This window comes from Rhipicephalus microplus, chromosome 1, assembly GCF_043290135.1.
Source record: "Rhipicephalus microplus isolate Deutch F79 chromosome 1, USDA_Rmic, whole genome shotgun sequence".
Taxonomy (NCBI): domain Eukaryota; kingdom Metazoa; phylum Arthropoda; class Arachnida; order Ixodida; family Ixodidae; genus Rhipicephalus; species Rhipicephalus microplus.
Genome location: NC_134700.1, coordinates 295,651,375 through 295,668,155, shown reverse-complemented (window position 1 = coordinate 295,668,155; position 16,781 = coordinate 295,651,375).

Sequence of the window (16,781 nt, the reverse complement as noted above, 5' to 3'; positions counted from 1 at the left end):
GCAACTTGGAAGGAAAGTGAGGCATCTTAACATTGATCGATCGATGTATACTGAAGCCTCAACGTAACGAACTCTGATATAACGAAGTAAAATGAATATAATCTAGCAATAAGGTTATGATTATACCTTTATAATAACTCTTCGTTTATAACAAACTTAATTTGAGGCAAGATGCAACTTTGTTTAATGAGGTTTGAGTTTACAATCCGCCTGGTTTTTGAAGACATCGATATTTCTTGTTACATAATGACTGCCATGTGCAACTGCTAGATAGCTGCACAATTCACAAGAAATGCAGAGTGATGCAAGTGCTCACATCAAAATCGGACCAATTAGGCACAAACTGAGCACTGAAAAAGAATGCGTGCATTGCTTAGCCCTACATTGTCGCATTTAAATTTTTGGGCACTACTCTTGTAAAAGTACAGAAAACAGAGTTTGGTAAGAATAATGGAAAGCCCAAAAGCACACAGCAAACAACTGCTTAAAAAAAGGAGATGAATGCTGACTGTTTATTGGTGCATGGTCTTTGACAAACGCATATATTGTTTGTCACAGAAACAAACGCTTGAAATAACCGAAGCGTATTGCATGAAGAGATGTGCGAATAACTAATGAGTAAGCCACTGAAAGAAATACTCAAAAATTCATTTTTGGGTGCTAGTTGATGGTCTTGCGCCTTCTGCAACATAAAGTAGGTATTGTTTTGGTCTCTTCTTTTTAGTCACTGTTGGCGAGTTTTAGAAACATCTTGCATGCACGCTCTGTTAACCTGTGTGTGTACTTTTCACCAATGAACAAACTTGAGCATCTGTTAGTTTGCCTTCCCTTGCATATATTTACTCAATGTGGATTTACTTACGCAAGCCACCGTAGAGAGCAAATGCAGTGGTTGACCAATGTTAAAGCCCCACCAGGCAGAAACACTGTCTCCCGAGGGATGATTTACTGGGAACGTCTTCAGTGGAGCAATGGCTGGGCGAAATACACGGAGCTCTGGGATCATCCATTGCATGCACCAGTTGCAGAGCTGCAAGGTAAAGCTGGCAAGACTTAGCGCACTTGTTTTACCAATATACACAGCGTACTCAAGGCGGTTATAGGCTGCCCATAACCCTTTTCGGCACATCGTCCTCATTTAGAGACCACTTTTCGTGCACTACCATTTGCAAGGAAACGACCAAAAATTTCAGCTAACCGTGAAGTAAGCATTTCTGGGGCCTGAAGTTCCTTTATATCAGTTACGTTTAAAATATGTTGCTGCATATACGAATGATTTATTCAAAACAAAACGATTGTGTGGCAAAACATTTGATACGGGTGTTTCGGCAGGAATCGTATTTTTTTTTTTTATCTTTTTGTAAATGCCTACTGCCACCAAACTATTCTATGTAATTTGGTCGTTTGTTTATTTCACTTTACAAAAATAGTAAAATATAGTAAATTTCGTGCATTCATAGTTAGTCAATGATGTGTCTTGCAAAGTCGTAATCGAATGGTGGGCTTTGTACATTAGTAAACCGAACATGAAGTGGCTTCACTAAACAAAGACTGGAAGCCCGGGATAACAGGTTTACTATGTGAACTCAAGTTTGGCAGTAGTAGGAAACTACGGCGAATGGCAATACAACGAACATGCCCAGTACTTTCCTCCATTTCGTGGGCTCACCTGAAAAGTTCGCGCTGCTAACGAATCTTTCAGCAAGGGCTGCTGCTTCAGCGAACCTTCACGGATCACTGGCGGAGCCTCTCCTTAATGGTTGGCAGCTTTGCAGTCTCGGTGTTGTCACCCCTTTGCAAAACTGCATCGACATGTCTCGTCATTACCAAGTGGAAATATTCAACACATATAAGGTTCTATTTTCCAAAATCAAGGCAAGATGACGTGCATGTTGGACAGAGCTCTTATTTAGATTAAGTGGAGTTCGCAGTGTGCATGTAAGCCTGCGTCCACGCAGATTTCGGCACTTTTTGTTTCGACAGTCTGCCCCTAGGCATTTCTTTATTTCAAAGTATACAGGTTTGCTTCGTGTATACAGTCAAGTATAGAACAGTGGTACTTGGCTTCCACCAAAATGCAGCTACCGTGGTTTTAGTCCTATAGTTCTGATCGGCACAACACCGTAGCTGCCATGTCATTGGCTCCGAACGCAGTAAATGACATGACAATGACGCCGGGAAAACGATGCATGAGTTTCGGGCTTTAAAGAAGGTAACAAGCATCTAAGGACTCTTGGGGCACGCCGCCCCTTCCCCTCAAAAAACGTCGCCGCCACGAGCCGACCAACTTCCTCGCATCCATGACAGAGTGACCTCCAGAAACACTGAGAAGGAAAGCGTGAGTCACCCCCTAGTTGCGTCACGTGTGACGGATGGTTCTCGAAACGTCTCGCCCTTTACGGTTAGAAACGTCTAGAACCTAGCGAGACGTAATTAAGCGAGCAGCGGAAAGAGGTAATGAGTAGAAGAAGGAAGAGTTTGCGCTTATGTGCGTAAAGTTGTTCCGCCGTCGGGCGAAGGCTTTTGTCCTCAGTGACAAAGCAGTTGATAGGAAATGGTTTTCCACCTGAGGGGTGAAGTTGTGCTACAAGCAGAAGAAAAGTGTGTGTCTACCACTAGTGAGCGAAGACGTGTTCTGCAGTCGCAGTGCGTGAGAAGCCGACGTGTTACCGGCTAATAAGTTTGGTGCTTGGAGTGCGGACATTTGAAGACGTGATGTTTTCTGGAAGAGAAACTTCAAACTTCAGGGGCAGCGGATCTACAAGAGAGCTGGACTTTGAGTGAGTGATTCCTGGAATAGTATCGTTCAAACTTTGTTCCAAGAACTTTGGACTGAATAAGTTGGTGAACTTTTTAGTCTTCATTTGTCTGGTTGTTTAATGCATGAGCTTGTATTGTAGCGCGTGTTTGTGCCCGTTGCTTTGGATGTATCTGATTGTACTTTGTAGTCCGATGTTCGTGTGGTTGTTACATAATGCACTGGACTATTTCCGAGTGTGCATATGTGTGCATTGTTGATTTGCTGTATTTGAGAATATATTTTTGTTTGTTATCGACTCTCTGCTCTGAATAATTTTTCGGACCACAGCCGGCTTTCGCTGGCACGCCAAATAGGACCACATCAAAATTGTCCATGCTTTCGTGGTGCAGTTTGGGGGGGGGGGGGGGCGATACTTAAGCACTTGGAATCGGCCCAGCGATTGATTACCTAATTAACGGGACTATTGATATCTGAAAGGGGCTATGGCACTGGCATCAAATTTGTGGTTTTCAGCAAAATAAAATAGAGGATCTATTGTGCCTGTCAATATCAGGGTGTAAAAGGATGTATTGGTGCAAAAGAAACCCTGGAGTTGCCGGCTGGAATTCTCTGTCAGTTCTCATTAATACTCTGTCTAACAAAGTTTAAGAAAGAATTAACGAAGATAATTTTTTTTTCACAAAACCTGCCATACCGATGATAGGTTGCTGTTACCTCGACTAATTGTATGTCGCTCGTCTTCTCTTGTAATGAGCACATATACATCGCTGTAGCAGAAAATTAAACAGTTGCAAGCTCTGAGCTCTATGTTTACTCTATGCTCGTCCTCGTTCCATAAGTTGTGAAACGATAAAATCACGCTACAGCAATTAGCACAACGTTCAGTCGAAGCGCACTCTAACGCTATGAAAACCTTCCTGGTTAGTAACTGTACGATTTATTTGTGTACTAGCGTTTAGCCAGGAAAGAGCACTAATGCAAAACTTGCGCATGCTTCAGCCAGTGTATTTACTGAGAACAGAAGCATGTAGCACTAGAAAGAAAGACAAAACTACAGTAAGCACCCTGTCTGTCGATATATCAATGTAACTTGAATACTGTCTGTTCCCGTATTCATTACCAGCAGCCCAGTTACATGCCGTCAGGCAGTTATCGATCACCTAATGCTCTCAAATAAATAGGTTTTCTTAACGTGCCGTCTATATCGAAACACATGAGTTCTTCCCGAACAAAATAAGTTCACCTGCCTCTGCTGCAATTATAACCGCAACACCCGCGCCTTAGCTCGTATCAGCGCAACGCCGCAGCTTCCAAGCCCCTATGGCGAGTGTTGGGTATGCGGTCATATTCTGGCATGCCTATATGGTAACCTTTTCACAGAACCATGGCACAGACTAAATCAGCTAGAAGCAGTTTTTTTTACGTTCTCAAAAGTATTCGTGGAGATAGGAGAAAGGGCTTACTCGAGGAATTACCTCGAGAATGCTCATCAGGCAATTTTCTGCCGAAGTGGCACATGGTGTGTTGTAAAGACAGGGAGAAGTCAATGAACTTATTAATCTTTTGAGTTTCAACATACACGCTCGGACGCAAGTGGTGTTTTGCCGGTTCGTGGATCTAGTGGTCAAGAAAGAGCATAATAGAGGAACACCAAGCAGAGCTCTAGCTGTTATGTATTATAGTTAAAAGACTGCGCCCACAAACACTGACATAAGAATCAGAACACCAAGGCCGATTGCAATGCTGCCCGACGAAAAACTTGTCTACTTCCCCGTCTTTTCTTATTCCTTATTTTCTGCGTAAGACTGCAGCCAACCACGCCTGTGAAGGCACGGCTTTATTCGATGGGTCCACAAGTGAGCCACATCCTAGCTACAATGTCAAAAGTATCGCTTGCTCGCTAAATGCATACGACCGAAAACAAATCGCACACAAATCTTGAATATGTGATTTTTTGTAAAAAATAATGATGGGCTGTCTTATTTTTAAATCATTACTCGTTAGAATCAATTTCTATACCTCGTTAAACAAAGTCAATGTCTCTCCGAAAATAAAATATCGAATGCATTGAAAATTGTTTGACAATTTTGCTTATCCAGGAAGTTGGTCATCATTCGTGCGTAAATAGTGTTCAATAAAAACTCGTCAAAATTAAATAAGAAAGAAAGGGGAACCTTAAAGACTTCTCTTTGTTAGTCACAACATCAGAACTAACTCACAAGAGACATGGAAATTATAGAGGATGTTATTTATAATATCTATAATATAAATCTGGAAAGAGTGGACGAAAAGAACTTGTGGCTGGTAGGGATTGAACCCGCAGCCCTCAAATAACGTGTAAGATGTTCCACCAAATGAGATACTGCGGAAAGCATCATCTCGTTAACTTTATGGAACAGATATATGCATACAAACCTGAGAGCGTTCTGCAACATCCTCCCAGGGGGGCCAAGATGACTCGCACACTTCGATGAAGTCTGGACCCCTCCAGGTTGCTCCGATCCAAATTATTATTCAACACGCAACACCGGTTGGCTGTTTTGTCATTGCAGCACCCACAATAGAAAGTTTCTTCCCATTTTCAACTCTACGAATCCGTCAGTGACGTCATCATAATCGGCTTTTGGTGCAACCTGTACACAGGCTACCTGGTGGGTTTTACTCGCTCCGTTACGACATGCGTCTGCTTTGTGCTCAGTCTGACCACACTTGAAGCATTTTACAACCGTGGGGCTCGTAAAGCTAGTTCGACAGCTGTTAGCACGATGACCCACTCGGTTGCACAGAAAACATCGTGGAACACTCTCCGGTGCACGCTTCTTTCTTTTCTTCGGGAACCGTTTTTTTTTTCAAGTCTTCGGGACACTTCTTCTTGACCTTGGCCTAATTTGTGCCACCTTGCGCTAAGAATTGATCAGCCAATTCAAGCATGTCTTCAAGTGACTTAGCTCTCTTTCGAGTACAGTGACAGGCTTGGGTGGCAACTGGTGAAAAATTGCTCTCTAATGTAGAGCTCTCTAAACTCATCGTACTCCTGTGCTGTCCCTGAAAGTTCGATCCATCTGTCGAAATAAAGGCTAAGTCGGGCTGCGCACTGCGTACTGCGTAGCCATCTCGCCATCATCTGACTTCCCTGTCCGAAATCTGTCCCTGAAACCTTCGACAGAAAATCGACATCGCTTCAGTAAAAGCAGCCTTAACCCTTGTATAGTTGGCTGCATCGGTCGGCGTCAGCCTACCGTACACAGTGAGCGCTTCGCCACTCAAGCAAGTACTCAAAGCAGTTGCCCATTGATGTTCCGGCCAATTCTGGCTCCTTGCAATCGTCACGAATCTGTGAAGGTACGCGTCAAGGTCGTCCTTCCTTTCATCGAACGCTACGAGCAGCTTGCTTGAGCTCAAGCGGAATCCGTGATCTTCCCGTTCGCTGCTTTCAACTCTCGCTTGGACGGGAGTTTCACTTAGCTGTTGCAAACGGAGCCGCTCGAGTTCTATCTCATGCTGCCGCTGCCGTTTCCAATGGGCCATCTCCACCTCTCTCTCTTCTTTCAGCTGTCGCTCCTTTGCCTCTGTTTCTTCTCTCGCCCTTTCAGCTGGAAGCTTTTCTCTCTCCAGCTCCAACTTGAATTGCTGCTGTCTTTCTCTCAGCTGTCACTCCTTTGCCTCTCTTTCTTCTTTCGCCCTTTCAGCGGCCAGCCTTTTTCTCTCCAACTCAGCTGCTTTTTCTTCATTGGCCCACTCAGCTGCCAACCTCTCTCTCTCCAACACAGCTACTTTTTCTTCCTTGGTCCTCTGAGCTGCCAACTTTTCTTTTTACAGCTCAGCGGCCTTTTCTTCTTTGGCCCTCGCTCTTTCTTTTTTTTCCTTCTGGGTGACCCACTTCCGCAGTTCGGCGCCAGAAAGACCCATTTTCTCACCAAGAGCTACTAACTTCTCCAGATCCATGCTGCCTCTCAAATAAAATTTTAGCTGCGTGCACAATATATCTGCCAACTCAGTCTATCAAAACACTCTCTGCACACTCGTTAACGAGAACACTGAGCAACACACAAAAATTGTTCCGATAGCACTATCAACGACTCGAGGCTCTTTCTCACTCCTTTGGACACACTGTGCACCGAAAGGGTCCTGTCGCAGATGCCACATTAATTGTCACAGATACCGTTAATTAGGGAGGCGATCGCCGGGCTAATTCTAAGGACCGAAGTATCGGCCCCCCGAACTGAACCACGGAAGCGTGGACAATTTAGAAGGGGTCCTATTTAGAAGGGGCGACAGCCGGCGTGCGCGCCAGCGGACGGCGGCTGTCGCCCGAAGAACAAGTCAGAGCCGAGAGTTGATAAACAAAACAAAATTATATTCTCAAATTCTCAAATATGGCAGATCAAACGATACACAACTATGCACACTCGACAATAGTTGATTAGGATACGTCACCAATCCAACAACGTATTACACAGTACAATCAGCCACACTCGAACACAACAATATGCGCTACAATGCAATCACTTGCATCGAACAACGAAGACGCTAAAGTCTAAAAAGTTCAAAAACTTATTCACTCCAAAGTCCTTGGAACATAAGTCTGAATGATACTCTTCCGAGAATCACTCACTCAAAGTCCAGCGCTGTTGTCGTTCCGCTGCCCCCGAAGTTTCTCTTCCAGGAAACCTCGCGTCTTCAATTGGCCGCTCTCAAAGCACCAAACTTCTTCACCTGTAACTCGTCGGCTCCCACGCGCAGAAGTTGCAACGCGTCTTAGCTCACTGGCGGTAGACACACTCTTCTGCTTGTAGCCCGAGTCTTCACCCATCAGGTGGAAATCATCTTCATCTCATCCTTTGGCACTGAGGACAAAAGACTTCACCGACACGGCGGAAAGACCATACGCACACTGGCGCAAAATTCCTTCCTCTCCTGATCTTCCTTCTCCGCTTCTCGCTTAAATACCTTCCACGCTAGATTCCAGAAACTTCTCATCGTTTCGTCGGCGCGATGCACAGCCAAGGCTGGGGAAAGAGCGAAACGTTTCGAGGGCCGCCCGTGATTCGTGACGCAACTCTGCATCACCCCGCCCCTTTCCTTCGAGAACCTTCCAGGGCTTGCTGGGCCGCCGATGTGAGGAGGTCGGTCGGCGAGACTACGCTTTCGAGGGGGGAGAGACGGCGCACCCGGGAGTGTTTGGATGCTTGTTTTCTTCTTTATCGTTGACCTTGAGGCTTCTTCCTGGCGCTTGGTCGCCAGAATTGACATGGCTGCATTGCGAACATAAGTGACCGTCCCTAACGTGTAAATCATGACATGCATGTGATGTAAGTCATGACTACACGCCACGCTCCTGGTGCGCCCGTGCTCTTTTCGCTAGCTTCATATTGTAACGGATATAACAACCTCACAACCGGGACGTCCTATTTACAAGGTTTAATAAGGGCGAACTTGTGCCCAAAGCCAAAAGAACTACACAGTAGCTGGGAGAAAGCAGCGAACGCTCGTCGTCCTCTTCTTCTCCTCTTTTCTTTGCCGCTGCTCGGTAGCAGCTCGTGCACAGGCTGGGCCGGCTCGTGCCTTCCGGCGGGCTTCATGAGTCGTAGCGATGCCGTCAGCGTTCCTCTTTTAACAACGTCTGCGTTGTACTGCGCCTTAGCAATTCCTCGTGGCATTATCCCCCCTCTCAAGCGGCATCGCCCCGATGCTTGCGATGAGGCTGTTCAGTACTTTTTTTTTTTTTTTGTGTGTACAAGTTTGTAAAAATGAGGTTGCAGTACGTCAAGGGATTGGGGTGGCTAGGTTTGGAATCGGTCGTAGTACGGTTTCATCCGTACAATGTGTACACGCTCCGTGGGATTGCGTCGCCTCGGATGCAGGTGGCCTGCAGGCTTGACTTCGTAGACGAGGTCATTGTGTCGCTGTACGATCTCGTAGGGGCCAAAATACCGGGAAATGAGTTTTTCGGAGAGGCCTCGTCGTCGTACTGGAGTCCATATCCACACTTTGTCGCCAACGTCATATCGCGTGTCAAGTCTTCCTCGGTTGTAGCGGTCGGCATCGATGCGGTGTTGGTGGCGTATTCGGTATCTTGCTAACTGGCGGGCTTCTTCCGCTCTTTGTAGAAAGTCGTCAAGATCGGGGGGGTAGTCATCTTGGTCTATTGGTAACATAGCATCGAGTGTTGTGGTAACAGCACGACCGTAAACTAGTTCAAATGGGGTGATTTTGGTGGTCTCTTGCACAGCCGTATTGTAGGCGAAAGTGACGTATGGTAAAATTTCGTCCCACTTTTTGTGCTCGACATCCACATACATGGATATCATGTCCGCTAGAGTTCTGTTAAGGCGTTCGGTCAGGCCATTGCATTGAGGATGATATGCAGTGGTTTTCCTATGAACAGTGTGAGTCATGTTGAGCAGGCACTTCAAAAGTTGCGCCGTGAAAGCCGTTCCGCGATCGGTGATTACAACCGTTGGAGCGCCATGTCGCAGGACTATTTTGTGTACGAAGAATTGGGCCACTTCTGCTGCCGTTCCTCGTTCCAAAGAGTCTGTTTCGGCGTATCTAGTTAAATAATCAGTGGCCACAACGATCCATTTCTTGCCGAGTAAAGATGTCGGGAAGGGTCCAAGGAGGTCCATTCCAACTTGGCGGAAAGGCGCTTTCGGTGGATCTATAGGTTGTAGAAGGCCCGCTGGTTTAGAACTTGGTGTTTTTCGTCTTTGGCACTCGCGGCATGTTTTGACGTAGTGTTGCACTGAAGCTAGTAGCTTGGGCCAATAATAATGGAGACTGATCCTTGCAAGCGTTCGCGTCACACCCAAATGTCCAGATGTGGGCTCATCGTGACACGCTCGAAGTATTTCTTGTCGCATAGTTGCTGGAACGACAAGCAGGAACTTTTCGCGGTTGGGCTTGAAGTTTCTCTTGTAGAGAACGTTTCCTCGGAGGCAGAACGATGCGAGGCTTCGAGAAAATATACGGGGTACTTGTACGTCAATTCCTTGCAGGTGTTCGATAAGCGGGAGTAATTCTTTGTCGGTACGTTGGAGTTCGGCTATTTGAGTGGTCTCGACAATTCCTACGAACGGAAAGTCGTCTTCTTCTGATGGTGGTGTGTCTGTAGGAGCCCGTGACAAACAGTCGGCATCGGTATGTTTTTTGCCAGATCGGTATACCACGGTTATATCGTATTCTTGCAGTCTGAGGCTCCACCTTGCTAGTCGTCCGGATGGTTCCTTTATGTTCGCCAGCCAGCAAAGCGCATGGTGATCGCTGACTGCCTTGAATGGTCTACCATATAGGTACGGCCGAAATTTACTGATGGCCCAGATGACGGCAAGGCATTCTTTTTCCGTGGCCGAATAGTTTGTCTCTGCTTTTGTTAGAGTCCGACTGGCATAAGCTATCACTTTTTCTTCACCTTTCTGCCACTGTATTAGAACGCATCCAAGGCCGATGTTACTGGCATCTGTGTGTATTTCCGTGTCGGCTGTCTCATCAAAGTGAGAAAGAATCGGGGGGTTTTCTAACCTCTTTCTCAATTCGTTGAAGGCGCTTTGTTGCTCGTTTTGCCACTGGAAAGGCACATCTTCTTTCGTAAGTCTCGTTAAGGGTTCTGCGATCTTTGAAAAATTTCTCACAAATCGTCTATAGTACGCACATAGACCTAGAAATCTCCGTACTGACTTTTTGTCTGTTGGCACCGGAAACCTTGCGACGGCGGTCGTCTTATCAGGATCAGGGCGAACACCTTGGGCGCTGACGACATGCCCAAGAAAACGAAGCTCTTCGAAACCTAATCGGCACTTCTCTGGCTTGATTGTCAAATCTGCCGAACGGATTGCCTCTAACACTGACCGAAGGCGCTTGATGTGCTCCTCAAATGTAGCCGCGAAGATGACCACGTCGTCTAGGTACACTAGGCAACACTGCCACTTCAATCCGGAAAGCACAGTGTCCATCATGCGTTGGAACGTTGCCGGCGCACAACAGAGACCAAACGGGAGAGCCTTAAATTCGTAAAGTCCGTCCGGGGTAACAAAAGCAGTCTTTTCGCGATCACGTTCATCAACCTCGATTTGCCAGTATCCACTTTTCAGATCTAGTGATGAGAAGAACTTGGCACACCGAAGTCGATCTAACGTGTCGTCGATGCGTGGAAGGGGATATACATCCCGTTTAGTCACAGCATTCAGTTTCCTGTAGTCGACACAAAACCGTAGCGTGTTATCCTTCTTCTTGACAAGCACCACGGGAGATGACCACGGGCTGTTAGAAGGCTGGATAACATCATCTTCAAGCATTTCTCGTACCTGCTTCTTGATGACTTCCCTTTCCTTAGGGGAAACACGATACGGGTGCCGGCATACCGGCCTGGTTGTCTCGTCCGTTATGATCCTGTGTTTTGTAATGCTCGTGCGCCGTACCTTTGAACTGTTGGAGAAACAGCTGCCAAATTCCCGCACGAGGTCGTATAGCTGTTGACGTTGAATCTCTGAAAGATTAGGATTTACGTATATTGTGTCGCAGGCATCAGATGGAAGTTTCACATTCGGTGACGTCGTTTCAAGACTGCATATTTCTGTCACTTCACAGAACTCATGAAGAAACGCTATTGCCGTCCCTTTTGCGATGTGCTGGAATTCGTTACCGAAATTCGTCAAGAGGATGTCTGTGCACCCGTTTCGCAGCTGGATAATCCCTCGTGCCACACAAACGCCTCTTTTCAAGAAAACATCCACGTTGCTCTCCGCCACACCCTCGTAGTCGCTGAATGCATCATTATGCACGAGAACCATTATACTGCTCCGTGGCGGTACAGTCACATCATCGTCGACGACGCGCAGTGGAGTGGTACATCGTTCATCTGATCGTGCTACCTTTAAAGCTTGCTCCGTCGAAAAGGACACGCTCGACCTCTGTAAATTGATAATCGCACTATTAGCTTGTAGGAAATCCATTCCCAGTATCACTTCCTTCGAGCACACAGGTAGGACGACAAAGTCACCGACGTAAGTGAAGCCCCGTATCATGACCCTTGCGGTACATCGGCCGGAAGGGGTTATGAGGTGACCACCTGCAGTACGTACTTGAGGTCCACCCCATTCGGTCAGAACTTTCTTGAGTCGCTTCGCTAATTCGTAACTTATCACAGAATAATCCGCACCAGTATCGATCAAAGCATTGAGCTCTAGTCCGTCAATCACCAACGGCAAGTCTGAAGTAATTTTCTCTGTACTGCACTCCTTTACCTGGAAACAGTCGTCGTTATCAGGCTCGTACCGCAGTGGAGGATCTTCATATCCCAAGTCGCCAGCGGCCTCGCCTCCACAGGTCGCCCTCTTCAGTTTCCCGGATTTGGGCTAGGCGAACGCTGCCTAGACGTGCTTGGGAAGGGACGTGGGCTAGACGAGCGGTAGCGCATAGGGGATGGTGAGCGTGGTTGATGACGACGAGGCGGGTCAAATTCCCGACGTGAGCATAGGTATTCTTCAATCTCGGAAGGTCTTTCGCCGTTTCGCGGACACGGTGCATTGATGGCGAATCCCCTAAGACCAGCTTGACGATATCGGCAGAATCGGTACAGGTGGCCAGCCTCTCCACAGTGGAAACACAAGGGCCTACGTGTGGCATCTCGCCACACATCGCTCTTCCGTGGCATCATCTCTCTCGCACGAGGTGGAGTGCGTGTTGCCTCTACGATTTCAGGCGGGCTGCGCATTGTCTGCACATAAGTACTTGGTGTCTCGATCGGCGAACAGTGCGGAGTAGGTCGCCTGAGCACCTCGGAGTACGTTACCGCCCGTCGTGTCGCTGGCACATCACTCCGCGGCTCCCGCATGGCCTGTCGAATTTCATCTCGGACAACTTCAGCAAGAGACAGCTCGGGGGTGACATCAGGTGACTGCAGTTTCCTTAATTCTTCCCTGACAACAGACCGGACGAGCTCGCGCAATGTGTCAAGATTATCCACGACGCCTGCTGAGTAGACTCCTGCGGATGCACCGGCTACGTCGCGGTTGTACTGTCGGGCTCTCTGCTGAAGCGTCGTTTCGATGGTTGTTGCTTCCGACCGAAACTCAGCAACAGTACGGGGCGGATTGCGGATGAGTCCCGCGAACAATTCTTGCTTTACCCCGTGCATGAGGTGGCGCACCTTCTTGTCTTCCGTCATGCCAGGATCAGCTCGCTTGAAAAGGCGGGACATGTCTTCGATGTACATCGCGACAGTTTCGTTCGTTCGTTGAATCCGTGTGCGGAGAGCTGCTTCCGCCCTTTCCCGGCGATCACTGTTGGCGAACGTACTCAGTAGCTGCCGCCGAAACTCTTGCCACGACGTCAGAGATGCCTCGTGGTTTTCGTACCACACTCGTGCAGAGTCTTCCAACGCAATGTAGACGTTACGCAGCTTGCCTTCCTCGTTCCACTGATTTAGATTTCCCACTCTCTCGAAATGCTCTAACCAGTCTTCGGCGTCCTCGTATGGGTCACCATGAAACACCTTTGGAATGACCGGTTGGCTTACGATGAGTTGTGCCGGCGTAACTTGGCTCGTCATGGTGGTGGCGGCGCTTGTCTCCGTCACCGATGCCCTTGATACAGAAGGGAGTGGCCCAAATTCTGGCAACTCTCCTCGGATACGGCGGCTGACTCGTTGGTGCACCGGTGTAAGCTCCACTGGTTGCGGCTGGTCAGTGCTTGGACTTCGCTCTTGCGTGGGGCTCGGAATCATGTACCCAGGCTCCTCCACCAGAAAATGTAACGGATATAACAACCTCACAACCGGGACGTCCTATTTACAAGGTTTAATAAGGGCGAACTTGTGCCCAAAGCCAAAAGAACTACACAGTAGCTGGGAGAAAGCAGCGAACGCTCGTCGTCCTCTTCTTCTCCTCTTTTCTTTGCCGCTGCTCGGTAGCAGCTCGTGCACAGGCTGGGCCGGCTCGTGCCTTCCGGCGGGCTTCATGAGTCGTAGCGATGCCGTCAGCGTTCCTCTTTTAACAACGTCTGCGTTGTACTGCGCCTTAGCAATTCCTCGTGGCAATATATACCAAATCTGGTATTATGGGACGTGAATGGATATCGAAGATGCATGACTGGTGCAAACATGACAATCATGAGAAGCGTGTCATGTAACAACATGACTACCTGTCAGTCACGCTCATGATGCGCTCACGGTCGTTTCGCTCGCTTCACATACATTAAATTCAGTATTACGTGAATGAACGACGAACACGTGAATTCAGTGACGTGAATGAACGACGAACACAAATGCCAGGCGCAAACAGGATAATCATGACATGGGAGTCATGTTTACAGTTTTAATTAACGTCCGCCTTGTAACGTTGTGCTGATTTTAAAGCGACATATCAACCTTCCTCATTCGTGCTTCGCACATGATCGATTCCCACTGTACGTGGGATCTGCCGATTTTCTTTTTTTTTCATTTTCCGGATCAACCTCACTAATGTAAGCTTTTTGATAACGCTCACGCGTTTAGGTCACCCATGTTTGTTTTCACCATTCCTGGGTTGCTCTAAATTGTCAAACACCTGTAACACATACCCGCATACACACGGCACATACCAGCCTATGGGTTTGCGCCACTTTTTGGCGGAAAATGTTTCACCACGTACGCGACGGGATGGCCTAATAATCATGTCTTAGCCAGCGAATCGCATTCGCCAAACCATCTTATCCTCCTATAATAAACTTGTTTAAATAAGGGGGTGATAACGAGCGCATGGAGACGTAGTCGGATAGATAGATAGATAGATAGATAGATAGATAGATAGATAGATAGATAGATAGATAGATAGATAGATAGATAGATAGATAGATAGATAGATAGATAGATAGATAGATAGATAGCCTCCAAGCTCTTTATAACCTATGCGTGTGAACCGTCGAATCTCAGGGGTCATGCCCTGTCGATAAGGTCATTTTTTTACGCCGGATGACCAAGAAATGAAGAAGGTATGTTCATAAGTTCATAACAATGCGCATTTGCCACTAATACATCGCTAATAGAGTAGCACCACCGATATATAAACCAAACGCTACCACGTGTTAAGAAAAAAGGGACAAGACAATATATTAAATGCGTAGCATTTCTTAGCAAACTTCGGCGACCTTGAGCGTATCTATCTATCTATCTATCTATCTATCTATCTATCTATCTATCTATCTATCTATCTATCTATCTATCTATCTATCTATCTATCTATCTATCTATCTATCTATCTATCTATCTATCTATCTATCTATCTATCTATCTATCTAGCCGCCTATTGTGTGAGGAGCATATTCACCAGTCCTATCATGAAAATCAAGACATATAAGTCATTAATATCATGATTTACATTTCATAGTCTTGCTGCTCTTGCGATGGTTTTGTTCACATGACATGTTGCAAAACTGGTGTGGTATGACATGATTGCATGGCGAACACAAGTGAAAGACCCTAACATGAAAATCATGACGTGTCTGCCATGTAACAACATGGCTACATGCCACGCTCATGATGCGCTCTCGGCCATTACGCTAGCGTCACTTATACCAAATTTGCTATTGCGGGACGTGAATGGATGACGAAGGTATGAGACTAGTGCAAACATGATAAACAAGAGATGCGTGTCATATAACAAGACTACATGCTACGCTCATGATGCGCTCGCGGCCGTTTCACTAGCTTCACATGTACCAAATTCGGTACTACGTGACGCGAATGGACGACATTGGTAAATGACACATTTAAACATGATAATCACACATGCGTGTCATGTAACGAAATGAGTACATCCTACACTCATGATGCGCTCGCGGCCGTTTCGTAGTTTTACATATACCATTACACGTATGTATTACGTGACGTCAATGGATGACGAAGGTACGTGACTGGTGCAAACATGATAATCATGAGATTCGTGTCATGTAAGAACATTACGTCATGCCACAGTCAAGGCGTTTCCACAGTCAAGGCGTTCGTTTCCTCGCGTCACTCCGGCGTTGCCACGCCAGGCGCCGGTATTGCCAGATACTAGCAGGTGTGCGCCGCGCTGCGTTGCTTTGACGCGTGCGCGTTTCAGCGCGTCCGGCGTCCCTCCGTCTCGAAAAGAGGCAGAATCAGTGATGTCTGGGTATAGTGTCTAGAATATATTCTAGGTACTGTATTCTGGGTAACGCATCGGCACGAAATGCAGCATGTTGCAGTTCGTGCCGGTTGCCGTCAGGCGACGCCGACGGACGCTGGTCGCGCCTGTCACGCTTGGCATCAGAGTGCTCCCGTTTTGCTAACGTAGCGTTGCTGTGCCCAGCGTGCGCACACGTCAAAGTTACGTTGGAGTGTATTGGGCCTTTCATGAAGCAGTCGAGGCCGTTTCGCTAGCTCCACATATACCAAATTTTGTGTTACGTGACGTCAATGGATGACGAAGGTATATGACTGGTGCAAACATGATAATCATGACACGCGTGCCATGTAAGAGAATAACAACATACCACTCTCATAGAGCGCTCACGGCCGTTTCGCTAGCTCCACATATAGTAAATTTCGCATCACGTGACGTGAATAGATGACGAAGGTAAACGACACATCCAAACAGGATAATCATGACACGGAAGTCATGTACGGCATAATTTACCTCCACCTCGTAACATGGTGGTGATTTGAAAGTGACATATCAACCTTTCTCATTCGTGCTTCACATATATCGATTCCCACTGTACATGGGATCTGCCAATTGTTTTTCTTACTGACGAAAATATTCTACTGACGGCAGCTGCTATTCGTGTACTTTGGCAAAGTTTACATAGTTCTCGTGTGATTTTCAGAGCCATAAGCACGTGCATGCGTAACCATGTTAATGCACGATTCTACAGCATTGAATTGTTGGAGTACACAATATTCAAAAGCACCTGAAATCTCTTTACAAGCTCTAAAATTCGAAATGAAGCTCTGGTTCATAGCGTGCTTCATAGCCCGAACAACCGAAAAGCAGGCCTCGAGTTCGCTTACTAGAATTCTGAT